Below are 27,871 nucleotides of genomic sequence, written 5' to 3'. Positions count from 1 at the left end.
GAAGCATCGGGGACAGAAAAGGGGGCGAGGTGCTTCGAGACGGCGGCCTCCAGGTAAAAGGCGGTTCGGAGACCCCCGCCAGCCGCACCACGCCCGGACCGGGTACTCTCTGTGCCCCCGCGGAGGCGCTCGCGTCCCAGCCCCGGCCCCCCTAGCGGCTCCTCGGGAATGCTGGGAATGTGAGTCAGGGCCGCGGCCAGAGAGCGAGCGAGCGCGCGGAGCGGCCGGGCTGGGAGCCGGGAGGAGCGCCGCTCCGGCTGCGCCGCGCGAGCGCGCGTCTCGGGACTGCGGCGGGTGCCGCCCCCTCGGCCGTCAGTCCCGCCCGGCCCCGCGCCGGGCCCCGGCCCTCGGAGAGGTGCCCTCCCTTCTTCCCTCCCTCCCTTCCCGCCCGGCTCCTCCTCCTCCCGCTCCGGCTCGCTCGCGCTCCGGCGCCGGCTCCGGCTCCTCCCGGCCGCCCGGGGCCAAGGCGACGTGAGGTTGTAAAAATCCATGTGGGACGGCCCCGGGGCGAGCATCGGAAAGGTGAGACGTCGACGCCGGGGCCGGGGGCTCTGGGCGCCCGGTTCTCTGCGGGCATCCGTGTCCCGGTGTCTCTCGTGCCGGTGCCCCTCACTCGTGGGGAGCTGCAATGCGTTATCGGGGAGAGCCGAGGGGTGAACCATCCGCCTCCACCGGGGCTTTCTGGGGCGGGGGAAAAGATGGGGCGGCCTAAAGGAGGATTTGTCTTAATGTAGAAACCCCCGGATTGGAACAAGTGCACGGCTTCCTCCGGTGCGCGGGCGCCGTCCTCTCGTCCCGGCGGCCCGGGCCACCTCCCGCAATCCCTCTTCGGCAGCCACCCTCACTGCCATCGTCTTTCTTCTCTCCAGCTCCCTTCTTTCGTCTGGCTTTCCCCCTCTTGCCTCGAGGGATGGGGGTTTGCGGGGGCAAGGGTCTGAGGGAACCTCAAGCAGAACAAAGTGGAGAAAGGTGGAGCCCCAGCCCAGGGGGTGGGGTCCCAGGCTGCCTCGCTGGACTCTGAGGGGAACGTGTTAAAAAAAAAAAAATCCGTGTCAGGGAAAACGAAGCTGGATTTAATGGGAAGGGTAGGAGGTAGTGGTGTATGAAAACGAATACGATGTGAAATTAAACTGAACGACACTCCTTCCCTCTTGCTCCCCATCTCTGAATTATACAAGAATAGAGGTACTTAGAGGATTGTGCCTTTTTTAAAGAAAAAATTACTATCTGATCCCTTGAAAGATCATCTTAGGACAGTGAAGATTAAGGGCTACTTTGGTGCGGGATAATATAACAGCGATCGTAAACTCTCCGATGGGCCCTGTCTTATTTATTTCGTACGTAGGGGTCTCTGTTCTCCTTGCCAGAGAGGGAGGGTCCGCTATGTTACTAGCGGATCGATTTTAGGCGGCTACCTGCCTTTGCTAGATGAAAGGCAATTTACTCCGGGAGCGGTGAATTGTCAGTTCCCTGTGTGATTGACAGCCACACCTGCCATTTATGTGGGCTGAACAGGGACCGGTGCAACCCCAAGAGCCAATCAATGCTCGGCGGAGGAGGGCAGCTCCCACTTGTCATGGTTAGTTTCCTGGTTGGCTTTTTAAAATCAGTGGTTTTACTTAACCATTGGTTTCCACCAGGTATGAGGATCCAGCTGAGAGAGGCAGACAAACGGGGAGAAAAGTCTTCAAAAATGGCCTTAGAAGCAAGTATTGTTTGACTTTTGTTTGTCTCTCCCCTCACCCCCATATTAGTTGTAGTAGGGGGGGATGCTCAGGCCATTGGTTTAAAAATGAAAATGAAATGGATCTGTGTAAAGAATGAAATGGGGGCGGGGGAGAATGTTGTGGGTTAGAATTTTCCACCTATTTCTCTAGAATTGCGGGCTCCTTTTATAAGAGACACCATTTACTGTTGAGCTATCTGGAAAAGGGTGTGGCACTTTGTCTCCTATGGTCACTCTTGTCCTTGTAAAGTCACATTGTTTCTCAGTATACACTATTTGGCTCTTGGTTCTCCTGGATGGATTCATAAGATATTTTTGAAGCAGGCAAGCATGTTTTATCAGAATTACCACGAATAGAAGGAATTCTTTTAGTTTTTGACAGTGTAACTCAACTTCTGGAAGTGCAGGCTTCCTTCTTCATTTCCAGTTTGGATGTCAGTTTCGAGGTGGCAGTGGGGTGAAGTCAGATCCTTTCTGGAGGGTAGAAGAGTTTGCCTTTGAGGTGAGTTTGCTTCTAAGGTGAGCCATCTTATCAGTTTGCTTCTGTGCTTTCATAAAAGCTCAGCACAGTTTGGAGGGGCGGTGTGTGGATGGTGATGGAAGCATTGCTTTCACCAGCAAGACTTTCACGGGTGGATGGATTGTGGGTGGAAGGACCAGATCCTTCTATCCTTCTCAATGTTCTATTAGTGAAAAGCCTATTTTTTTAACCCCCGTCTTCCTGAATTCAGTGGAAAAATTACTGGTTGATCCAGAGAGCTGCCACCTCATAGAAGCTGTACCTGGGTGTGAATACAAAGCTGTACATTCAGCATTTCATGAGCAGAGTAGGAGCCAGAGTACACTGATTAGGATAGTCTTCATGTAGGAGCCAGGTTTATCAAGGTAGTACTGTTGTTATTGTATATGCTAGCACTTTGCTGAGTACTTTCCATGCATTGTCTTTTTTAAATCTTGCAGAACCCCTATGAGGTAGGTACTATTATTATCACCAAATTCTTGATAGAAGAAACTAAAGCAATTAAGTATCTTGACACAGCTTGAGTATCTTGACACAAGTGAGAGTGAGAACTTGAGCCAGGTTTCTCTGATCCAGAGCCTATGACCTTGGCCATGGCCTTGAATTCAAATTCTGGTTGTGTGGTCTGCATATGTCCAGTCCCAGGTGTGGACTCTGCCAGCATACACAGGGTTTATTCTGTTAAGAGTCCACGGTAGTGCTGATGGTCTTTGCACTGTCCTATTTGCCTTGCCACTTTGAAGGCTGTGGATTCCATCAATAGGCAAATTTTGTAATGTGTATTATATATTTCTAGTAGGTCAGCTTTGGCTGGCCCAATGGAAATTCGATTCCAAATTTAATGATGATGACCTAAAAGAAGGTAAAACAAAACAAAATCCACACTCTTCAATTTCTCTCGATACCTTAAATTTCCAGTTGGAATTTTTAATAGGTCTTGGTTGAATACATGCCCTTAACATCATTCAATTTACTGTTTTTTTTTCTGCCAAGGGATTGGAATTTTATTTTCTCTTTCATTTGTAAAGAGACTGTTCTTCATCAGTGGTTAAATATAACTGTATTTAAAATGATTTTATTAAAATAGTATGGCCCTCTTGTTTTATTATGGTGGAAAAGTCACAAGACTTAAGTCTTCTCAGTGTCTTCCCACTGGTGAAACTCAATGGTTGTAGTTTGCCAAACTGGTATCCTGAAAATTGTGTTTAGATGAATGGTTTTGGAGTCCACAAATTCACCTCAACAGATAGATCGTCTTTGACTTGTTGAGGTTGACTTTGTACAATCTACATTTTTCTTTTGTTTTACTACAATGTCCTTTAACCCTTTTTATCAGCTAAGAAGTTAACCTTCTGGCTATCATATGGGAGACCTACTTGCCAGTCAACAGTTTAGTTTCAGCAATGTTTATATTATTCCTTGATACTTGATTGTGATTTTCCTTATTTTAGAAAGATAGTAGAACAAATGGAGAGCAGAAAAGCGTTGATGTTAATGATAACGTAGGTCTCATAAGTGTAAACCAGTTGATCCAAAGATAGAACTCACTGGGTGTACCAAAGGCAGAAATTCTTCAGCCTGTTCTTCCTTATGTGAAGAAAAAACCCAAAATGAGTGAATATGTAAGAAATGCTAAAATACATCAAATGGTAAAGGATATATCAGTCAACTTTTGCTGCATAACAAAACTCCCTGACTTACAACAACAGGTATTTATTCTCACACTCATGAGTCTTTAGGTTGAATGTGATTTGGCTGATCTAGGCTGGACTCCTTGGGGCTCTGCTGTAGGCTGCAGGCTGGGTCCCGTTCTGTTCCACATGTGTTCTGGGGCCCAGGCTGATGGGATCACAGCTACTTGGGGGCATGGTCTTCTCATGCAGATCATTGAATTCAAGAGTGAAGCCAAACTCTACAGACATATGTCATTTCCACAAACAACCTTTTTGGACATAGCAAGTCACATAGAGAAGTCCAATATCTATGGGTAAAAGTAGACTCTGCCCATAGTAGGGAGGGGATATTTGATGAACTATAATCTGAACTCCCATTGTGTGTAAAAAGTATGGTGTTATTAGAGAATTTTATCATTTTTTCCTTCTCCTCCTTGGGGAATGCAGTCTTTATTCCCTCACTAGAAACCCTGGCTTCATGACATATGAACCTAGTGTTTGACTTTTGCATTTCAAGAATATACCATGTTCGGTTCTAGAGGACAGACTGTAAAAGCAGGTATGAGCATGTATATAAATTACTTCAAGTATCAGGGCACTATTTATTAGAACCTACTGTGTTCCAAGGCACTGCTCACTGGAGTGATGAACCAGGAGCGATTGTCTGCTGTGGGTCCTGCCACTGTAGCACTTAATAAGGAATAGGTGTCAGGAAAGACTTCTTGGATGAAATGACATTTCCCTGGACCTGGAAGCAAGCATAGTGTTGGAGATACAGAGAGAACAGTAGAACTGTAAGGAACACATTGGGATATGATGAGTTATTCCATTTGGTCAGAGGGTAAGATAAGTAAATAGTAATAACAATAATAATTATAATAATAGTGTAATTAGAGTTACATTCTTATTGAATAGTTAACTATGTGCTAGGTTCCTGTGCTTAGCACTTTCCATAAAATAATTTGATATTGGGGTAGATATCGGTGGTGGCCACTTCGATATTTATTCTCTCCTTTCTAACTAAAAGAACCTCCGTTTTGTTTGCTATGTGAATATGCCCATCTCACGTTCCTAGACTCTCTTAGAGCCTGGAGGGGCCATGAGACTCAGGTCTTGCAGTAATGTAAGTGGTGTTGTTGGGTGGGGACTTTCCTGAAGCTCAGTGAGGAGCACACACTTGGCTGGTAGACCTCAGCAGCTTTTGGTCCCTTTCTGCTTCTTGTTACTGGGAATACAGGTGCAGTGCCTGGAGGGGCAGAGCCAACTACAACAGCAAAGGTGAAGCGATGTTTTAAAAACGTCAACGCTGGAACCTGGCAGGATCTTGGTCTTGATGATATTGTTGAGCCTTAGTGCCAGCCTAGACTGCCTTCCCCTGTACTTATTGCATAAAACAAATAAACTCCTTACTTGTAAGGTACTATTTGTTACGTATAGTGAAATATACTCCTCACTGATACATACCTTCTCAAGAGCCAACATACCTGTTATATCTATGATATAGGTAAGAACATCAAAACTCAGATGAAGGAACTTTTACAAGACCTAGGATTCATTACTATGTCATTTTGACTCTTAGGCCCATCATCTCGCCTTTGGTCAGGATAAGTCCACCGTGGAGATAATGTTGGAAAAGTAGGTTGTGGTAAGACTGAGGAAACAACTGGATTCCAGGTTGAAAAGTTTGAGTTTTATTTATGGGCCAGCAAGTATACGATGATTTGAAAATGACAGAGACTGGAGGGTGGGAAACCATTGAGTCTCAAGTATGTGGCACCCAATGCTTTAGTGTGATTGAGGGTAGAGGAAAAGCTGGGTGCAAAGCAAACCTGGGAATGTAAGAGAATAGAATCCAGTGAACACAAGTCATAGTTGACTGTTAACCTGTAATCTGAGAACAAAACGCAAGTCTCCTGAAGGTTAGTATTAACTTCTAATGGCTTCACATTTGCCAGGAAGTAGGGAATGAGTAATGTAGAGAATTGCTAATGGGATGTGAATCATTATGTAGTGCAACAGGATGGGGACTTCTACTTATCGTTCATACCATTTATTGAACTGTTGATGACTCTCTATGACATGATTTCGGTTTGGGTCTGTCTCCATTGTGCCAGTTCAAGGTAGCAGAGTTGAAGGGTAAGGCCCGAGGGTGGTGCAACAGTACAACGAATTCTGTCAGTGGCCGTATTTCTACATCTGCTAAACATTCTGGAGCTTCCTTGGGGGTTGGGTCACTTTAACTTCCTGGGCTTCCCTTCCCCCCACCTCTCTACTTTTTTAATCTGTAAAATAAAGGATTTGGTTTACATTAGTGGTTTTCAAATGTTTTTCAGCTGTAGGAACTTTTTTTTTTGTTTCCTAAATAAAAGCTTATCTGAACCCTCAGTATATTTACAGAAAAAAGTAGAGTTGCCCTGAAAATTCCGGGTCCAGGTTTATGTTGTCTGAGAAGTCTTTATGTTGAGGCCACTGCTCTAAAATGACCCCTTGCACGCTCGCCCAGGTCCAGGATTATGTGAACCTCAGAGCTGTCTAGATGTTGTATCTGAACACCCTCTTTAACAAATCCCTTTGTTATTCCACAGCTTGTTGTGTCTTAGTATCATCTGTGGTAGAGACTGCTAATGTTCCCATAGCCACTTTTTCTCTTTCCAGGCATATATTGGAAGTGACTTGTGTCACTTCTATGCTAGAGCCTGTTTTACAGCTGAGAATTAATTTCCAGAGTGAGACCATCCAGTGCTCTCTTCTTCCACTATGATGATCATGGAAGCACGTGTTGAGATGGAGCCTCCATCGGCCTGGATCCCTGAGTCACTAAATGGGCAAAGCTTTCAGCCAGCTAGCATTGGACATCAGCACGAGGGGTCTAGAAGTAAACCATAGACCATCCCTCACTTGGAGCTTACACTCTAGCTGGGGGATCATGGATAAGTTTGCTCTGTTCTATGGACACCATCTATTGAGCATTTACTAAGTGCTAGGTGCTTTATATCCCTTATTTCATCCTATCTCTAAAGGTAGGTGTATTATCCCTATTTTACAGGTGATGAAACTAAAGCTCAAAGAATTTGATAAGCTTTTGCCTTTTGCTGTATCCACAGTGCCTAGAAGACTGTTTGATACATAGCAAGCAAATACTCAATAAATATTTGTTGAATGAATGAATAATGTACTCTGTGTTCGTGCCATGGCAGAGCCAGAATTTTAGTCCTGACTGACCCTCAAGGCTGCTAAATTACCTATGGCCATGTGGCCCTATGATTACAATAGAACAACAACTGAGCCCCACCGGTGTGAATGCCAAAGGCACCAAGAAGAGCCAGGCTGTCTCCCTTTCACAGCTAGGACCCAGTCCTCCATGTGATTTGCTATTCACGGCCACTATCTCATTGACTTAATTGCTGATATACTTGGTCACCCCTCTCTTGGGCCAGTTCAGCTTCTGCCCTAGCTGGATTTCCTTAGAACTTGTTACTCAAGGCTGTGCCTCCAGGTCTGCTTTTAACTTTTTGGGCAATCCGTCTGCACTTCTGTCTTCTAGATCTGTTGCTTTGAAGTTCCAGGAAATCTCTAGTTGCTGGCACCTAGTGGGCACTTAGCAAAATGAGAGAGAGAGAGAGAGAGAGAGAGAGAGAGAGAGACAACCAGCGATGCAGCCAAGAACTTTCAGGAAGGAACTAAGTGATTACTTTTTCCTGGAAGTCAATAGTGAGATTGCAGCTCCAGCAGATGAGGAGTATGGGTGTGGGTCAGATCAGAGGGCATTTCTGGGATACACTTGTAGATGGATGGCCAGCGGCAGTGTTCATAGATGTCGTATATCAGAAGTTGTACTCTGTCATGATGTGTTCTTCAGATTTTACATTTTCTCACTTAATTCTCTTGTATATGTGGTGTGTGTGTGTGTGTGTGTGTGTGTGTGTGTTTGTGTGTGTGGTGGTGGCGGCGGCGGTGGTGGTGTCTGATAGTTCCTTCTTTTTTCCTGCCTTACAGCTTTCCACCCCTAAAGGTATTTGTCATTCAGTGATTTCAGAGTATGAATGAATTGCAGGCAGCAAAGTGCATTCCCCGTAAATGTATTAAGAGCAAACTATTAATTCAAGGCAACTTCCTTGTGGCTCAGAAGACAAGAGCTTGAATGGGAATTGAGTAATGTGACTGTTCTTTAGGAGTACTCTCAGATCCTTATGCAAACCATGAGAGACTTCCCACTAAAACAGTATGGCTAATTATAGCAAGAAAAGGCAGGATTTTATGTAAGAAATTAAACCTAGTTGTGCACTGGAGTTACTAGTTCTGATAAAGTGAATTTCTCTAGAACAAGGTGGCTGTGGTCAGGGTGAGAAGGTCATTGTCTGTGGGCTCATGGTGATTTAACATGGGTTTAAGGTCTGGGAGCTGCTTTGGGGGCGGAGAACTCTGCTTTGAAGGTAGAGGGGTGAGTGGCTCTGTAAGATGTGAGGTTGGGCTGGTACCATGATCCCTTGTTATTTTCTCGGTAACACTGGTGGGCACCAGACTCCTACAAAGATGGCTTTCTTGTACCTGGGTTAAGGCAGATTAGCCATACTGCCTTTCTGCCAGATGGCTCCAAGCTAACTTATCACCTGGAGGAACGAGACTGGTTCAAAAGACAGGATCCTGGTGGGGCAGTGTTGTTGACTTTCACATTTGGCTCCCAAGAGAGGGTTTTTGATGTGTTTTCTTTCCTTCTGATGATGCGTGTTTTTTCTTTCCTGTCAGGTAAAGTTCCCTCCTACCCCTTCTTCGCTTCCCGTTTTGGCTCATTCAGCCATCTTGTTCCTGAAAGATCTCCATGGGAAGAAGTAGGTTGGGTAGTGAACGGAACGATAGCTTAGCATTCTTAGCAGCTCATTGAAAATAGGTCCTGTTTGATGCTGGGTGGATACAAAGGCAACTGAATTTCAGTGACTGCTGTTCTTCAGGCTTGCGAGCACGGAGCAGATAGCCAGGGTACACCAGGGATATTCTTTACCTTTTTTGTTAAGTCTGAGGAAGAACTGTCTTTTCATATACAGGCTTCGAATACATTGACAGGGTCCACCTTGAATTCAGCCACATGAATAGTCGTTTAGAATAACTTCAGAGCAGATTCTTTTGAATCTAGAGATGTGAGCACTGACCTGCGAGTCCAGAGACCTAAGTTCCATTTCTGGCTTTACCACTAGCTTTCCCCTTATTTGGGGATCTCTGTTTCTTGATATGATTCAAAAATCACCCAGCCCTTTTCCAGATCTAAAATGGTATTTTCTTTTTTTTAACAACAGTTTTTTCATGCCAAGGATCAACTAAGTAACTGTCATTTTGTTAGCTATTTTATCCTGGGAAACAATGGTTGGTGTGCTTTCATGATGGATTTTATTGACAAAGAGTTAAACCATTATATATTTATCATGTGTGTGTGCTTGCTTCATGCCTGCCCTCTGCTGTGCACAGGGGATGCAACTGTAAACAGAACAGGTGGTTTTGGGGGTCTCAAGGATTGTCCAGACATATAAGAAGGCTGTTGTAGTGGCAGCTCCAATGGGGGAGCACCCAGGCTATCAGGAAGGACTTAGGAGATTCATGGATGAAGGATGAAGGAAGGCTTCTTGAAGAAGGTAACACCTAAGGTGAGGTGGAACTCTAAGTGGGGTCAGTTGGGGTATGGTTGCTGTTGATGGTACAAGTAACAGAGGGAATGATCCAGGTCCAAAGGTGAACAAAAGAATAGGAGAGTCAGGGTTTGAGGAGGTGAAAGTAGACCTGTGGAGCTGGAGATTAGCTTGGCTGGGGGTGGGGGATGGTGAGAGAAATCAGATCGAGTGACAGGCATGAAGACCCTGTGATCCACTAAGGAGATGAGGTTCAAGCGTCACCATGAAGGGGTGTCCGTAGGGAACTGACACAACCAGAGATGCCGAATTCTCTTTATTCTCCTTTCATTCCACTTTCATGGCAATAGCTACCTGCTTTTGGAGTTTGTAGGAGTATGGGGTTTGAAATTTGGGTGAGGGAGTGGCAGGATGCCGTGGAAAATAACAAAGATTATGGATATGGCCTTGGGGATCCTAGCAGTGCCCATTCTGATTTCATTGACCAAACATTTATTCAGCCTTAATAACTTCAAGAGACCATTTTCCAAGGGAAGATGCCGCTGATAAAAGATCTATAGTGGGACTCCACACTGCTTGTTGGTTTTGAGAATCTCTACAAGTCATCTGGGACCAAATTCTTTTTAGTGAGTTTTGAGCAGAGCACCGAGACTATGGATGTTATTTTAAAACCTTTGCAAATGTTTGCAGTTAATGGATATAATTAAACTGATTTTGTTAGACTAATAGAATTGGAAATACTTGGAGTAATTCATAGTGTACAGCTTCTGAAAGTGATGTGAGAAAGTTCATGAATGGAAATGGTTTAATTATTCCCTGAAATGCACAAGATTGGGAGTTATGTTCTGGAACTGTATTCAATGCCCCATGCCGACCAGCTGCCTGTGACTTTACTTTTGTACAACTTACACCACTTTTTGGACATTAGTTGGTAACATTGCTATACTGCCTTTCATACATTAATCTTGACCTCTGTGCATCAGCTTGTGAACCAACATTTGATTTACTCTGTTTCCCTGAAAATAAGACCTAGCCAGACAATCAGCTCTAATGTGTCTTTTGGAGCAAAAATTAATATAAGACCCGGTCTTATGTTATATTATATTATATAAGACCTGGTATTATATTACATTATATTATATTATATTATATTATATTATATTATATTACATTACATTACATTACATTATATTATATTATATTATATTATATTAAAGACCCAGTCTTATATTATAGTAAAATAAGACCGAGTCTTATATTAATTTTTACTCCAAAAGACACATTAGAGCTGATGGTCCAGCTAGGTCTTATTTTTGGAGAAACACAGTACTATATCATGGCCTTACCTGCTAACAACTAGTTTTATTTCATCAGCGTCACTATATTTGTAAATTAGCGTTTGTGAAATCCTTTGAATATTTCTTGAATCTTGAGATTATTTTATAGAAAGTAAGTGGAAAGTAGGAAAATGCAGGCAGTAATATTGGGAGAAGTATGAGCCTCATAAACGTAATGTAATTGAGGCAAAGATGGAAGCCATTAGACATGCCCAATGTGGATGGTGTTTACCCTCAGTCAGACGCTTTGGACTTAAGTTGGCCAACTATTAATACATATAGTTGGGAGGGATAAGAACAAAGTTAAAGGCTATGGATGTGTGAAACGGAAACAGCGTTGGGGATTATGATAAAGGGCAAGATGTAATTTAGGATTTTATCATTCATTTTGGGGAACATAGCTTCCCTTCCTAAAATGTAAGTCTAGTCAACTTTTGTTTGTTCAGCTTTTTAAAAAAAACATATTTAGAAAGGTATTTTCTACAAAAGCAGGGGATAGACATTGGGTTTCTCATCGGTCTAGTTTAGTTCACCAGAGTCAGTAACCTATTCCTTTGCCTTTCTAATTGGCCTAAGTGATCATTCTGCCAACAAAATTCTCTGTGTATTTTGGCAAACGAATAAAGAGAAACAAAAGCAAATAAAATGATACATAGCAAAAGATTCACCTGGATGGATTTTTCTGGTTCTGTGGTTCCATGTGGTACACTGTGGAACAGGAAAAACGAAATGCATCTCAGTCCTCATCATCAGCCTTAGTGATGCTAACATGGTGCATTCTGAGCCAAAGAGAACGGATAAATATCCAGTTTTGTGTGCAGTTAACGCCACAGCCCTGTAATCCGCCAGGTCAGGAGGCCATGGTAATGATCTCTCTGCCTTGGAGGATCTGCTTGGTATCTGGGAGCTTGTCTTAACGTCCTTCGTAGACTCAGCCCACTTCTAAGGAAAGAATTGAGTTGGATGCAAAATTCCAGTTCCCTTTGATGCCCCTTGTAGTTAAGTTGTGAATATTAAATCGTGGGAGCTGTTAATCAGGTAGAAGATGGGAAGGAATAGCTCTTGGATTTCAAATCTTTTACTGAAACTGAGAGACATAGTTTAGCTTCTATCAAAAAGGTGGATAACTATGGGACCAGAAGTTCACGAAACTCATATTAAGTACCTACTAGGTATCGCGCACTGTGCTAAGCACATCAAGAATCATCTCATTTAATCTTCACAGTAACTCCATGATCCAAGTATTATTTCTCATGATGAGGAAATTGACATTTAGAGAAGTTAAGAAATTTGCCTATGTGTCTTAGTTTAACTTCTCCCAGAAGCAGACCCCGAGACAAGTATTCTATTAATAGTGCAAGTAATTATTTGGGACATACAGGGTACACCGGTAGGTGAACAAGGATACGAGACAGGGAGGAGAAGGCAGCCAGTAGATGGGACATTATTCAGGAAGTTACTGTAGTTGCAACTAGAGTTTAATCTCTCAAGTAAACTATGGAGTTAGCGTAAAGCACTTGCTAAAATTTTACTCTCGTGCAAATTGCTTAGCAAACTTCTAAAACCAGCTAATCTTTAGATCCGTTGCAACATATTTAGTGTTGTTATTCCTCTTTATCTCACAAGGAGGGAACATATTGTACTTAAGGGTCTAGTTGTCTTCCTGGGATCCATGTAACATCAACCACATAGCTAGTGTTGCTATTTCGAGTAATTCAATCAATTGTACTGTCTTTCAAGAACTGATCATAGAGATTGAAGGGAACATCAAGGCTCAGAATTGAATGCCTTTCATAGTCATGTGAAATTAATAGAGAACAAAAAAGTAGTTATTCACAACAGGATTATCATCCCTTAAGAAAACAACTCAAGGTTTCTGTAGTTAATACTGATGATGATGAGGGTTGTTGTACTATTTACTAAGCCTCAAGCACTGTGCTAAACACTTGCACTTTCTCTGATTTAATCATGGCTCACCTTATTTTTGTGAAGTAGCTATTATAATTCCTGAGGCCATTGTTACTTACAGGCTCAGAGAGGTTTGTTCACTCGTTCAAGGTTAAACAGATAATGCAAGTGAGGTTCAGGACTCAAACCCAGTATATGTTTAATCTCTTAATCAAGGCTTCTCAAAGTTAGATGAGATCACTTTTAAAGAAAATAATTTCTTGTAGAACCCCAGGGTTGACTAAAATTATTGTTATTGTAATGATACTTTTCATTGTGTAAACATAAAGCTGGTGACACTTTTTGTTGTTGTTGTTGTTGTTGTTGTTGTTTTAGCACCTACACCTTTATAAGACCTAAATCAATTTAGAAATTAAGTACACTTTATATAACTAATTCAATTTAACAACATTAACTTAACCCCATTGACTACATTGCTGCTTATAACTGGAATATGATGCTAACTCTTCTGGGAATGTTCTCTGGCAGTCAGCTGGTCTACCCTGCTGTGTACCGCTGTGTACCCCTGATGACTCAGTTCTCTCGCCGTATTCACAATATTCAACTTCTGTGAAACTTTGTTTCATGCTGAGGAACGCGATATCCCTTACCTTTCAACCAGTGAGAACACATCATTTAGATTCTCAAGTTCATCTTTTCCCCTTTCTCATTGACCTGTGTCGATTCTTGAAGGTACAGGTTATTGCTCAAACTCTATGGGCGTGGCTGCCGTGATGATCAAGCACATCCGAACATTACTTGTTTTCAGATGATTGAAATACAAACAACCTTAGGTTCTCACGATGTTTGTAAATTCTTTAACATACAAGACTATGGATCTACCTCATCCTCTTCAGTCCTTGCCCAGGTTAAAAAACTGGATTTTCTCTCTGTGTCTTTCTTTCATAGGACTCTCCATCTGAGACCACGCCCTGTACTCCCAGAGGGGCTCTTCCTCTATTTCTATTTCTATTTCAATGTTCAGACACCTGGCAGCCTTGCACAGTAATTCGAGTTGCTCGTGTAAACCTGAATAAGGGGGCTATGACCTCCCTTTTGAAAGAGAGGGATTTGGGTCTCTGGAAGGTCGGAAACCATATTACTGATTTGTTCTCTAGAAATATTTGTTGAATAGATTTGAACCACGTCCCATAGTTTCTCTTTTAATATGTTTTTATGTTAGATAAGCTTATCCTTATCTGTCCGCTGACAAAGAGATTTAACTCAGTTACATGATGACTTAATGCAGTTATTGACTCTCATTCACTATAATTTCAGTTTTTAGAGGGGTTTCTGAGTGCCGTTCAGCACCTGACAATGCCCCTTGCTAAACGCTCATGTGATGATCAGTCATGTTTTTGAGAGATCTCAGAATTAGGGTATCACATTTATTCTTTCTCTTCTTTCCAGAATATATAGATGAATGTTTGTCTCTGAAATTTGCACTTTTAAGCCATTTCCTCTCCCTTGCTATTGGTTGTGGGTTTCTTTTCTTATTTTTTTTTTTTGGGAATAGTTTATAATATTTGCCAAAATTTTCCTTGTGTATGTGATTATGTGTATATTCTTTTCTAGTATAAGGCTATTTAGACATAATCCTTACATGTTGATTTCAGCTGCAGAAAAATTTTGTGTGATGGGGTTTTTAGGGACAAAGGAGTGGAGTTGTTATTTTCCTACCTTTCTATCATTTTCTCTGAAACGTGTTAGTTGACAGATTGAGGATTTTTTAGTGTAAGACCCAATAATTCCTGAAATTTTTTTATATATCTACTATAACTAAAGCTTTATCAATCGACATTTTACGTTTGCGGATTAAAGGAAATGCACAGTTGTTTTAAAAATGGATCTAAAACCTTATTTATCTCTTCAGTGCAACCAGCTTAACTTGTTACATTTATCAAACTTTTTGAGACCATGAATAATGTTGTTATAATCAACATTTTATGTGAACCATGATTTTTTAATAATTTGATTTAGCATCTCAAATGATTTTTTATTTTTATTGTTTATTATTTGGGGTTTTGCTATATATACATATTAACTTGTGTTTAGCTGTGTACTAGATAGTGGTCTGTTCCTTTAACAAACATTTTTCTGTGTTTTAGATTTAAAATTTAAGTTTTTCTTTTTTTAAGGAGGGCACAGCTCACAGTGGCCCATGCAGGGATCAAACCCGCAACCTTGGTGTTACTAGCACAATGTTCTAACCAACTGAGCTAATCGGCCACTCCTAAAATTTAATCTTTTAGAATTGTTAGTGTTTGAAATTAAAACAATGGAAATAGTTAATGGAAAGCACAATTAACTAATACTTAGGTATACAGAGTCCTTACCTGGAGGTATGGAATATAGTCAATCTCTTCACTCCAGCACCTTACCATAAAATATAGCAAATGCAGCTGAACATGTAATCATGCTAAATCTGCACATAGAAAACAGTAATTATAAAATGAGTTTGGGGGAACTAAAGGAGAGAGTAATGATTTGTGGATGAGTATGTGTGAGTTGCAGAGAGCTTCTTGGAGAATGATAGGAAAGCATTTGAAAATTTCTGCTGTGTCAAGCTGGACTTCCCCCACCCTCCCCTCCCCGATTCATATATTGTGGCATTTAAAGAAGAAATGGCTTATTATTGGGACTTTTAATACTTATAGGTGCATAATATTATAACCTGCAGATGATGGGAGAATGTCCATTTTTCTTTCTAGTTTCAAAAAATGGTTGATGGCTTGAGTATTTTTGAATAGTAGGCTGATTATTGACTAGGAATGTCTAACAAGGCAAGCTTAGTGGACTGAGAGAATTCTGAGACAACTTTGAGGTTCAAAACCACTGTGCCCCGTTCTCATCGTGTTGGACTTATCAAAGTTAGCTTTTATTGAGCATTAGCTACTATATGTTGGGCATTGTGTGAATTACTTTTCTTCTATCATTTTATTTAATCTTTCCCAAATCACTGTGTAAAGTATTGCTATTATCTCCATTTTACAGATGAGAAAAGTGAGGATTAGAGAAGTCAAGCAGTTTTCCCAAGGCTATATACATCAAGAAATTAGAGATATGACTAACCAGATCTGATTTTGAGGTCCCCTCTTTTTTTTTTTTTTTTTTAAACACTCTGTCTCACCTCTCTGGTTACAATTACAAAATTGTTGCATTAATTGCCATGGAAGTGATTTCAAGGATATGATGAAAGTGTCATAATCTTCAAAATGTTTTTTTCAAATATTCAAAAACTCTTGCATACCTCCTGTGTACCGTTAGGTCTGGGCAGGAAGAGCCCCTACCTAGGGCCTCAGACTTTTGAGGGCTGACTCTAGACGGCCTCATTTCGCTGCACCTTCCCCACGGGGGAGGGGTGCACGGGGCCAAGTGGAAGTGTTTTCCTGGAACCTGTGCCTGGCATTGCGGGGTTCCACTGAGTTCCCACAGGCTGGGGACCTCCTGCCCAAGTGATCCTGAGTTGTCTTTCAGGGTCTGCTTCGGTTTCAGACCCTATTGTAGGCTTAAAAGTGTGCACGCCATGCCACCAGTGTGCACACCTTTAAGCCTGCGATTACTGAGGGTACCTATTTGTGAAAGTGTAGACCTGATACCAGCAAACTACTGCCTGTGGGCTGAATCCAGCTAGTTTAAAATAAAGTTTTAAAATAAAGTTTTATTGTAACACAGCTACACTTAATTGGTTACAAATTGTCTGTGGCTGCTTTTGTGCTGAAAAGGCAGAGTCGAATAGTCATGACAGAGACCGAATGGCCCACAAAGCATAAAATATTTACTATCTGGTGTTTTATAGAAAATGTTTGATGGCCTCGGGTATAGATGGGGCCAGCCTCGTGTGCAGGTTGCAGAATTCACATGTGTGAGGCCCCTGGGCGGTGATGGAGCCAGGGGAGGGGAGAGGAGCATGTTGGCTGTGGTAGGCCTGCCTCTTGCTACCATGTTTTGGCCAGGACTCTGAAGACTCCAAGAATTCTAAACTCAAAATTCCAACCTCACCGTCCACATGGTTATATTTGTCAAGGTAGGAGGATAGAATATATTTTATTTACCAGTTTGTTAGCTCTATTTATAACTTTAAAATGTATAGACATATGATATTTGGGCCTCCATTTGTAATTTTAGCTGGGCCCCACACACGTTAGAATGAATGTTAAACCCTGGGGTGCAGTGTAGGGGGTTAAAGTAGGAGGGAAGAGAAACCCCCAACAAGTAATCACAAATTAAAATGGAATTATGAAGTGTGGAAGTGCTTTTGGGTCATATATGGATTACTCTTTTTCTAAGTTTCCTTCGTCCAAATTCAACTAAAAATGCTGGAACCCACCTTCCTGCTTAGCTGGAAGTTCCAGGTCTTTTCACTAGGGCTCCACCCAACCTCTCTTCACTTCTCCCTGTCTCCTCCCCTGACCCTTTACTCTGAGATCACACTGCCCCACAGTGAGGGGAATTTGGGTATAAATCCCACACCCAAGTCCAAAGAGGGGTGGGTTCTGTCCAACCAGTCAGCTACACGATTTCATCTTTCTGCCACAAGGTGTCGCTGTTGAGGTTGGTCTTCCTCCTGCTGAAAGATGCTGCTGGTGCCCTTCAAGGTCACCACGATAAGGTCCTGCAAGGGAAGGCCCGCCCAGTCTCCCAGTGGCCAGGCTCAGCCACAGGTGTGCCAGGAGTGGTGGGGCAGATACCATCATGTCCCCACCCACATCTGCTTTGCACTCAAGACCTGTATTGGAACATGAGGGCTTTCTCTTGGCCTCCGTGTAACACAGGCTGCAGGCGCGCCAGGGGAGCAGCCTTCTGCCAATGATGAATGGAGGTGTAACTATGAGACAGGTTTTCTGTTGTCTCTCAGAGCCCCTTCAGCAGGACTGAGCCCCCTGCATAGCAGAAACCTTCTTAAAAACGTACCCTATATTGACTTCCTTTACTTCCTGGTCTTAGTGCCAAATTCTTCCCTTAGTACTTCCTGGGATTAGCTTCTAAACGAACCACCTGCACCCAGATCCTTATCTCAGTGTTTGCTTGTGGGGAACCCTGCCTAGGACACATGGACCTCCTCTGCGTTACAGCCCATGTACGACACGTTGTGCCCTGTTGCACAGGTTCCACCCAGCATGGTGAGGCTCCAGGAGCTTCCCACCTCACCCACATGCTTCGTCCATACTAGCTTCTCCATGGCTCCTGGTCACTTGTCTTGAGTCCCGATCACCAGCTAGGACTTCCTCTTATTTTGAAGTAATTTATTTCTGGGAACTGGAGTCTTATTTGCAACCATGTTCATCTCCTTCCACAGACCTCACTCTGAATCTTGGGCATCACAACGGGGGTGTCAGTCACTTCCCTCCCTGGAGGCTCCAGAATCCTTTGTGCATATCAATTCCTCTTCTTCATGGTTCCCCATTTTGCAAACCAAGGATGTGAGGAGGGGCCCCCTTGGTGGGGTCACGCAGGATTTTCCTACACCGGCACCAGAGGACCCAGGCTACCTGGTCACTCCTCTATTGCCTAAGGAGAGCCATTCAGACAACACTTGCAAGGCAGATAAAGTCAGCCTCTCTTATTAAAAAAATAAAAAATGCCGTGTCATTCATGCCATGAAAAAAGGCATGATGCTTTGAGAGAACATAGCTGACAGAGCGGATTTGGATGGGATAGGCCTTGTCGAGGGTATGCTGTTGGATGCTGTGAGGGAAATGATGAATAGGAATCAGCCCTGCAAAGAGAAGAGCATGTGTGAGGCTCCAAGACAGGAAGGGACTGGACACATCTGAGCAACAGAAAGAAGACCCGCGCAGAGGCAGGGAGGGAGAGGGAGGCAAGAGAGGAGCTGGAACTGTTGGCTGTGGCCAGATCTGGTAGGGCCTCTGGCCATGGGAAGGATTTTGGTTTTTGTCCGAAGAGCACTGGGAAGTTTTGAAGGGTTTTGAGTGGGTAAGGGGAGATATTTTGTGATCAGAATTGTAACCTTAAAATAGTTAGGCTGATGTGTGAGAAATAGAGTGGAGGAGGATTCGAAAAGTAGAGATGCTGTAGCCGGTTATGGCGTAGCTTAAGCAAGTCGTGTTGGTGATGGTAGAAGTAGAAACAAGGGAACAGGTTGAGACAGATCTTGGAAGTAGATTTGATAGGATTTGGTAAAGGACTTGAAGTGGGTGGTGAAGGAGAATGAATTCTTATTTAAGATCTTTTGTATGCGTAGAAGTAGTAAAATTTAAATACCTATGGGGCAAGCATGAAAAGAGGGAGTCAGACTGTATGTAAAGTACTAAGGAGAGGTGGTGACCGTGGCATGTTGGAGGGTGCGTGCCCTCTCCTAAAGGGGCAGCTGCTGGGTGGCTCTGACCAGTCATTGCCGTGTAGGAATGTGGGCCTGACATTGTCAGATTTTCAGATTTTTCAGGAGAAGCCCGAATCTGGATTTTAATGTGAAATGTCTGTATCTCTCTATGTTGGCAACTAGATCAAAATTCTAAAGAACACTGGCCTAGCCATATACAACACCTCTGCAGGCAGCCTCTGGCTCCTGGCCGGCCACTCCTTGCTCAACATCTGTCCAACACCACATCTTCTTCTGGAAACGTTTTAAAATTAACTGTAGTCTATGACACAAAATTTTAAAAAAGTTTAGGGATGCCAATAAGGAAAAAAAGGAGGATATTTTAAGTTGGACTAAATCTTGGCAAATACTGATGATCTCAGCTCACACGGCCTGTCAGCAGGGCTCAGGTGATGGGCTGAGGCTGAGATGTATGGAAATAAACTTAACCTAATTTAGAGCAGATAGCAGGAAATGCTTTTGTCTTAAAATAGATCATCGCAGATGATCGTCTGAGATACTTGAGGTAGATAGGAATCAGGGCTCTCTCCACCTTTTCTCCCCCCGTGAGCTTACAGTTCTGGAGTCCGTAAGCCTTTTAAGAGAGTGAGTGGATGAGTGTATATTTTATTTATGAATCCATATTCAATTAGAGAAAGTATTCTTATAGGTTCGTAAAACCATCTTTGATTTTATTTTGGGTTTGAGCCTTAAATGGAACTTACTCTTGGACTTTGAATTTTATTCATGAAGTACTTTTAAAGAGCAAGATATTATGCAATTAATTTCTTTGGTGTCATACTCAGCAACGTTTTTCTGTTTCTGTGCACGGTTTGATCTAATTAATAATTTATCCTCTGTAGGATTGTACATCACAAATATATAAGAAAACAGTGTTTTTAAGAGTTTACGAGAAAGCGCAATGATTGAGCTTATCTTGGCCTCATAATAGTATTTACAACAATAAGGTTTTAACTACCTTATTTCCTATAATGCATTTATAGCTGGGTGGAAAAGCTTAGAAATGGTTTTTGTGCAGTCAGTAATGGGAAATAGAAGACATCATTGCATTATTGATTGCTGAATGAAGTTGATCTTTTTGCTCCATCTCAGGGCTTCATTTTACAGAACTGAAAAAAAAAATTAGGATAGATGAGAATTAGGAGACTAACCGAAAAAAGCCTTAGTATCAAAACAAGTTCCTAAAAATATATCAGGAGACTTAAACACAGCTGGGGCAGGGGGAGGGGAAGCTGTGCGTGACTCAGTAGAACAAGTAGGAATCACGAGACTTAGGACCTGACAGCCGTGGGAACCCGCCTTTGGTTTACCTAGGCGCTGGGCCTTTACCTGATCTATGAAATCGACAGCACTCTATGTGCTTGCTGCAGCTTTAAGGGTGAAAATTGTTCCAGGAAACCAGCCCTGCTTTTTGTCAATTGGTGGAAGAGACTACTTGCCAAATAAAGTGTTGGGCCTAGGTCACTAATTAAAATGTACTGTTAAGAAGCAGACGTATAGTGGTGAAGAAATTATTCTGTGACCATTTTAATGTTCTCTGAAGTTCTCATTTGATTTGATAAATTCTGTGGAATTGTACAAAGTACCTCTTGTCTGATGGGATCTTGGAGGAGGCAACATCAGCCTGTTTCTTCACTTCTTAGACACACAGATTGCTGCTGACTGACTTGTGTTCCTTTGGACATTCTGGCTTCTTTACTGAGTGCTTGAAAAATGAATACAGAATTATATTTATTTCTTGTCCTGGTAGGGCCAAAACTCCAACCAGTCATTATTTTGGTCTTTTCTATTTCCCTCTTTAGAGCTCAGTTCTGATTCTCTTGGGTCAGTTTCATGTCCCTGCTCTTAAAATACTGCCTAGTTCCTCTAACCATCTTCCTCCCAAATCATGTTAGATCTGAGATGAAGAAAACTCTGAGCAAGTCTATTCTCATGGGTAAACTTTCCATAGACAGAAGCTGTGTCCATCTCAATCAGTGCTTTATCCCCAGCATTCAACACTGGGAATTAAGCTGATGCTTAAAAAATATTTATTAATGAATGAATCCAAATGTTCAGTGAAAAGTTTTCAGGTATTCTGAAGGGAAAATAAATTTGGGGAAAGCTACATTATATACTCAATTTCAGACACATTAGTGTCTGAAAGTCTCTGAGACATCTTGGTGTAAAATCAAAACCCTGTTAGCCTTGTTTATCTGAACGTTTACCAAGCTATCGAGGAAGCATTGGCCTAAAGCAGAGCTGATATAGCACAGCATTGGTATTACTTCTTAAGGTGTGTTTACTGAATATGCAGAGCTGTGATCCTGAGTTGGGTAATTCGGGATTTTTTTCGTGCTCTCAGGAGAAGACGGTGGCTTCCAGGATATGTTGAGAATAAAGAGTAAAGGCTGTGGAGGAAAAATAGACAAGGGTAAGGATATGAATGTAAATTATTTCAACATTTCTGGGGGAATTTTGATCATTGGTATGCAGAGCCTTTAAATTTCTTTCTTGTAATTCTACTTCTAGAACTTTATTTTGGGAAGTAATAAGAGATGTATAAAGAGCTTTATCAATCAGAATATTAATTATGATGTTGCCATTTTAAAAAGAAATAACGTAAGTGTCCCATGATAGATGATTGGTTCAATAAATGAATAGATAACCATTCAATGAAACATTGACTTTTTCAGGATTTTTTTTTTTTTTTTTTGCTGTGTAACAACAACCACCACCACCAAAAAACCCCCTAACTCAGGAGGCTTTAAACAATAATTTATTATTTCCTGATTTCTGGTCAAGATGGCAGAGTAGGTAAACGCTGTGCTTGCATTCTCTAATGACCACATCAAAATTACAACTAAATTATGCAACAACCATCATTGAGAATCACCTGAAGTCCAGCTGAACAGAAGCCCTATAACTAAGGATATATAGAAGAAGACACGTCAAGACTGGTAGGAGAGGTGGAGACGTGGAATGTGCTGGTCCCACACCCACGTGTGGAAGTTAAAAATCAGAAGGGATATTTCAGATGAGGAGGTTACCCCTGAAAAACAAGGGCCCTCAGCCCTACTCCAGGCTCCCCAGCCAGGGTTCCAGGGCTGGGAAGAGAAGTCCCCACAACTTCTGACTGTGAAAATCAGTGGAGATTGTAGCTGAATGGGATGGAGGGGGGATGGAACCCCAGGTGTTCCGCTTAGAGGTCCCACACGTGGACTTACTCGTTGATGGACTCACTTGTTCTGAGCTCCAGAACTAGGACAGCAGCTTGAAAGGCAGCAGGGACATACAGGGAGGAACTGAGTTGTCTGGCTTCAGGGCAAGGGCTAGAGGGGCAGCTATCTCCCAGACGGAAATGCTGGCAGAAGCCATTATTTCTTTATTGAGTTCTCCCCACACCCAGGCGGGTGCTATATCTGAGTCTCCATCAGCTTGGCTAACTCTGTTTGCCCTTCCCTGGTGATTTCCTAAGATACGGCCCCACCCAAATTGTGGATCCACCCAAGTTGCTTCCAGTGGTTTTTCCATACACACGACCTGTCTTGGCTCATGCTGTGGACTTTCCTAAAATATCTCAAAAGTTCACAAACCCCAAACAGGCAGCATGTGGCCTTGGTGTGCCATGTACCTCTTGATGAGCAGCCCCAAGCCTGGTAGCAGTTGGCCTTGGTTTGAGGGTTGGCCTCTTCCAGGTACCTCCAAGCCCAGTGCAGATGGTGGCCATCTACAGATTGCTCTGTGGCTTATTCCAGGTGGCCCCTAGCAGGACACAGGCTGCAGCTGAGCTTGGCCTGCTGTGGGGGTCCTTAGCAGGCTCTGGGGCTGGCAGGCCTGGTGGCTGGCTTTGGACTGAGCTGGAACACCACCCAGCTGCATCCTTGGATGACACACCCAAAAGGCAGACTGGGCAGGCACCAGAGCCCTGCTAAAGGAAATCCTGCTTTGTAGGGTCAAATACTGCACAACAGCTCTTCCACTTTAGTCACAGCGAGTCCTCACAACCAATCAGCCCAGCCTCCTATTGATGTGCAAATAGTAACCAAGGCTCAACTACAGCAGGAGGACACACACAACTCACACAAGGGACACACCTATAGTACCCTGCTCAGGTGACTAGGGAGACTGTGCCACTGGGCCCCACAGAACACCTACTACATAAGACCACTCTACTAAGACTGGGAGATATAGCAGCTCTACCTAATATGTAGAAACAAACATAGGGAGGCTGCCAAAATGGGGAGACAAAGAAACATTTCCCAAATGAAAGACTAAAACAAAGTTCCAGAGCAAGAACTAAACAAAGGACACATAAAGAGCTTCTCAGACAAGAAAAACCTAAACGAGTTTATCACCACCAACCAGTATTATGAGAAATAACAAAGGGACTTCTTTAAGAAGAAGAAGAAAAAACCCAGCAAAAATATGAATAATAAAATGGCAATAACTAATGTCTATCAAGAATTACTTTAAATGTAAATGGATTAAATGCTCCAACCAAAAGATAGGGTGGCTGAATGGATAATAAAACAAGATCCTTACATATGTTGCCTACAAGAGACTCACTTCAGACTGAAAGATACACACAGACTGAAAGCAAAGATGGAAAAAGATATTTCATGATAATGGGGGGAAAAAAAGAAAAAGCTGGGGTAGCAATACTTATACCAGACAAAAATGTTTAAAACAAAGGCTATAAAAAGAGATAAAAAAGGACCCAGCTATTCCACTGCTGGGTATTTATCTGAAGAAACCCAAAACGCTACTTTAAAGGAACATATGAATCTATAAGTTCATTGCAGCATTGTTTACAATTGCTGAGATATCGAGGCAACCTGGGTGTCCATTAATGGATGACTGGATAAAGAAGTGGTGGTACATGTATACAATGAAATAGTATTCAGCCTTAGAAAGAATCAAATCTTGCCATCTTCAACAACATCGATGGACCTAGGGGGTATTGTGCTGAGTGGAGTAAATCACACAAAGACAAATGCCATATGATTTTACTCATATGTGGAATCTAAAGAACAAAATAAACGAACAAACAAAACAGAAACAGAGTGAGATACAGAGAATCCTTTGAGGGTTGCCAGATTGGTGGGGGGTAAAAGAGATGAGGTTAAGTACAAATTGGTAGTTACAAAATAGTCATGATGGTATAAAGTATAGCAGAAGGACTATAGTCAATAATATTGTAATAACTATGTATGGTGTCAGATGGGTACTAGATTTATTGAGGTGATCACTTTGTAAGTTACATAAATGTCTAATCACTATGGTGTACACCTGATACTAATATAATATTGTATGTCAACTGTAATTGAAAAATAAGCCATTATTAAAAATATAAAGTAAAAAAATTGTTTCCCATCACTCTGGGCAGTTTTTCTGTTACACATAGTATTGGTTGTCACTCATGTAGCTGATTTCACTTGGCAGCTGGGCTGGAAGGTTCAAGTTGGCTTGTCTCATGTGTGTGGTTTCTTGGTGCTGGTTATTGGCTGGATACTTTAGTTCTTCTTCTCATGACCCGTTTTTCCATGTGGTGTCTCATCTTCTAGTGTCTTTCTGTGTGGCTTCTCTTTCCAGTAGAATAGCTTGGGCCTTACGTCTCTGGGTTTTAAGAGAACAAAAACAGAAACTGTTGTGCCTCTTTAGGTCTTGGCCCAGAGCTGGAACAGTGTCATTCCTGTCGTATCTGTTGGTCAAAGCAGTCACAAGGCCAGCCCAGATTCAAGTAGAAGGAAATAGAATCCATTTCTTGATGGAAGGAGCGACAAATGTGTACAGGAAGGGACAGAAATTTGGTGGCCATTTTTGGAGACTCATGGTAGTCATTAAAAATCATGTTGTAGAGAAATATTTTATGACATTAATGTTAAATGGAAAAAGGAGATGATTTTAAATATCAAACCATTGAAGAGAAAGGAGAGTAGAAGACTTTGTATAGAATATAATACTCATTTTGTTTAAAATTGTATATGTATATGTATTATACACACACACACACACACACACACACACACACACACACTTGAAAAGAATTGGGAGCAACATCACCTTGATAACAGAGTTTTTCTATGAGTGACAGGATTGAGAGTGTTTTTAATTTCTTCTGTATATAGATCTGTATTTTAAAAATTTTCTGTAATTATCTATTAGTTGTTTTAACAGGTAAGAAAATTGGTTATTTATTAGGCTAATTAGAAATTCTTGACAAATATCTAAGATTAGAAGACGTGCGTTATATTCTGTGAACCAGTGTCGTAAACTTAAAACTACAAAGTTGTAGCCAAAAACTTCTGTCGACTTTGACATTTAAATATATCCTTCTGAATAATTCCTGGAATAGAAAAAAAATTTCAAAAGAAAAATAGTCATTTACAAATGAGTTCTATACACACAGTCCTGGAATATGCAGGCAATGGGTATAATCTTACATGCATTAATCAGATAATACGATCGAAGATAAATTAACCTTGAATGCACAAATGCAAACGTAACTCAACACAAAGGAAGTATAAGTTATTACAAAGGATAAAGAGATACTGATCAAACGAAAGACAGAATAGAGTAAAATATGTCAATAAAACCAAAAGCTGTATCTTTTAAACACTAAACAATAGATGAACATCTGTCATATTGTCATTAAGAGAAAAAGAAAGATACAAACCACATTAGGCATGAGCTGGGGACATAACTGGACATAACTGGAGGCAATTAAAAAATTTGTAAGGAAAATTTATACAAAGGAATACCAGTAAGATTGTAATATCTGGATGGAATGGACTGTTTTTTGTTTTTTTTCTCCTTTTTCTTTGAAATGGACTGTTTCTGAAGAAACATTTTTGTGATTATTGACACAAATAGATAGCAAACTTTAATAGATCAATAAACAAAGTAAAACATGAAAAGATAATCAGCAACTAAGCCCATTCAATTTTATGGGTGTGTTCTACCAAACCTGTCCGGAATGGAGAAGTCTCATATCTGGAACATCTAGCTGTTCCATAACATATGAAAAATTGAAAGCTTCTCAATCCAGTCTATGACACTAGTATAAACCTGATACTAAACCTAGAAAAGGAGAACCCAAGGAAACTGTGGGCCATTGTCAACATGTATTGCTCTTTAAATAAAGAAACATTATTTCAACAAGTTAATATACCTCTGTGTATTTTATGTTATGTGTATGTGTCTTTCCAAAGGAGCGAACTCCACTTTTTGTTTCTTGGTTATTGCAATTCTCTAAAACCTTGGCCAGCTGGGCTTCTAGTCTCTTCTGCTTTCTTAGATAAGAAGATGATTTTATAAGTCATTGCCCAGCTGGGACATAGATTACTAGATTTTAAGCACAAAACAAATTTATTTAACTGTTGGAATTATAGATGAAAAAATTGTTTTCTTAAGTCATAATGATAAACAACCTACCTTAAGAAAAAAGAAAGATCAAACAATCTAACTTTACGTTTAAAGGAACTAGGAAAAGAGGAACAAACTAAGCTCAACATTAGTAGAAGGAAGAAAAGAACAAAGATCAGAGCAGACATAAATGAAATATAGAGCAACAAGACAATAGGAAAGATCTTTATATATTACCAAAAAGGTAGAAGATGCCAATAAACAAAAGGAAGAAAATGAAAACCACTTGGGCTCCCACCACTGTTAACATTGTGATGTGTGTTGTTCCAGTCTTCTCTGCAAGTTAGTGTGTATATATGTGTCTTATAATACAAAAGTCTGAGTAAACCAGAAAAATATTTTGTAGTCTGTTTCCTGCCCCCCACCCCCACCCCGCCGCGTTACTAGTGTGTCGTCAACATCTTTCCATCTCGTTACATATTCACGTAATGGTCAGATTATTTCACGATGGTCTGTCTGTCTCTGTCATCTATGTAGACTGAATTCTGATTGTTAGAACTGTTGATTCACCTTTTTTAAAAATACAGAACAGGTTATTCATGCAAAAATGTTAGATACAAAATGATTTTTGTATCTTATCAAGTAAAACAAAATTAAGCTCTGAGCAACATGCACATTTGAAACTAAGTTCCTTAGTTAGAGACAGGTGTATAATCCTTTGTAGGGACTTTTTAGGGAAAGGAGAAGCCTTCAAGGGAAATATTTCTTCATACTATATGTGAGGACTCTTTAGGGACAAGTGACAGATACCCTGACTAGAATTGAATGTAGTAAAAAAGAAAATCTATGGGTGAATGTATCAGTTCCCTGTTGCCCCAGTAATGCTACAGAACAACCAACCACAAAACCTCAGTGACATACTAAGAAGTATTTATTTAGTTCATGAGTGTGTGGGGTTCAGTGGCCCTCAGCTGGACTTGCTCATGCATCTGTGGTCAGCTGCTGGTTGGTCAGGCACCTCTGCTGGTCTTGGCTGGGCTTGCTCAAATGTCTTGGGGTTGTTTGGCTGTTGGTTAGGACTCCTTGACTCTATTTTGTTTCTTATCTTCAAGCAGGCTATGCTGGGCATGTTCTAATCTCTATGGCAGAGGAAAATGAGCAAGACAGCAAATACGCAAGTGTTGTTTCAGTCCTTCACTTGCTTCACATTTATCTCCTTATTGGCCAAAGCAAGTCATACGATGGAATCCAGAGTCAGATTGTGAGGGCTCTGCTGAGGAGGCAGATACAAGAAGGGGCGAAGAACTGGGGCTGTTGATGCAGTCAGTCTACCTGGCATATGTAACTAAAATGGCCTACG

The 27,871-nt window shown here is 41.6% G+C and overlaps 1 protein-coding gene across 14 annotated transcripts in view; it reads left to right on the top strand.

Annotated features, from left to right (window-relative positions):
• The first annotated feature begins 330 nt into the window (after positions 1-330).
• Positions 331-27,871, top strand: part of ERC2 (ELKS/RAB6-interacting/CAST family member 2) — a 923,425-nt gene continuing 895,884 nt past the window's right edge. For 12 of the 14 annotated variants that reach the window (XM_033133185.1, XM_033133181.1, XM_033133184.1 and 9 more), the window contains exon 1: positions 397-522. The gene's annotated coding sequence lies outside the window, so the exon portion shown is untranslated. Of the gene's footprint in view, positions 523-27,871 lie in introns of all 14 variants that reach the window. The other 2 variants (XM_033133186.1, XM_033133187.1) reach the window with 1 other exon arrangement.

Source organism: Rhinolophus ferrumequinum, chromosome 17 (assembly GCF_004115265.2).
Source record: "Rhinolophus ferrumequinum isolate MPI-CBG mRhiFer1 chromosome 17, mRhiFer1_v1.p, whole genome shotgun sequence".
NCBI classification, from domain to species: Eukaryota; Metazoa; Chordata; class Mammalia; order Chiroptera; family Rhinolophidae; genus Rhinolophus; species Rhinolophus ferrumequinum.
The sequence above is the reverse complement of the archived record's forward strand: the minus strand, read 5'-3'. Positions and strand labels throughout refer to the sequence as shown.